The following is a 1,040-nucleotide window of genomic DNA, read 5'->3' on the forward strand; positions in this document are numbered from 1 at the left end:
CCCCTTCATTCTGGGGACTTTTCATTGTTTGCATTCCAAAGTCAGATTTCTCAGTGTCTGCTCTCCCAGGCGTCTGGGAGAGACCCATACTCTTCTTTTGGTTTTTCTTCATTTGTGTAGATTTTTCTCCCTTTACCCCTTTCCCTCCCCCTCTTCAATTCTGTTTTTGAGGGAAGGTGGGGTTGCTTTTATTTCTCTTCTGCAATTACCTGTTCTTCCTTATGAGGGTCTTCTGGCTTTGTTCACTTTTCCCTCTGCTTTACAGTCTGTCTATTCAGCAGTATGCAGTCTTGGTCCCTAGATTTAAAAAGGGGGCATATAGAAGAGGAAAATAAAGGAGGAAGGGGGGGGTCAATAGGGAGTTAGAAAGAGAGAAGTGCAAGAGGGAAAACAGATATACATACCAACTATCAGGTGAGAACGAGACACGGGGCTGGGAAGAGGTGAAGAAAGACATGTAAGAAAGATTCCCTAAAGAGTACTGATAGCTACACAGAGACAGGGCAATAAAATCGAGAAACAGTGTAAGTTAGAAGGTAAACAACAAATGTGATCTAAATCAACAGTTACAATGATAAAATCATAAGTCAAAATAAGCGAAAGAGAGAAGTGCGAGAGGGATAACAGATATACATACCAGCTATCAGGTGAGAAAGAGTCACAGGGCTGGGAAGAAGTGAAGAAAGACATGTAAGAAAGATTCCCTAAGGAGTACTGATAGCTACACAGAGACAGGTCAATAAAATCGAGAAACAGTGTAGATCAGAAGGTAAACAACAGACGTGATCTAAACCAACAGTTACAATGATAAAATCATAAGTCAAAATAAGCGAAAGAGAGAAGTGTAAGAGGGAAAACAGATATACATACCAACTATCAAGTGAGAGAGAGACACAGGGCTGGGAAGAAGTGAAAAAAGACAGGTAAGAAAGATTCCCTAAAGAATACTGATAACTACAGAGAGACAGGCCAAAAAAATCAAGAAACAGTATAAGTCAGAAGGTAAACACCAAACGTAATCTAGACCAACAGTTTCAATG

Source organism: Carlito syrichta, unplaced genomic scaffold (genome assembly GCF_000164805.1).
Source record: "Carlito syrichta isolate Samal-C Ts95f unplaced genomic scaffold, Tarsius_syrichta-2.0.1 Scaffold313327, whole genome shotgun sequence".
In the NCBI taxonomy this organism is placed as follows: Eukaryota; Metazoa; Chordata; class Mammalia; order Primates; family Tarsiidae; genus Carlito; species Carlito syrichta.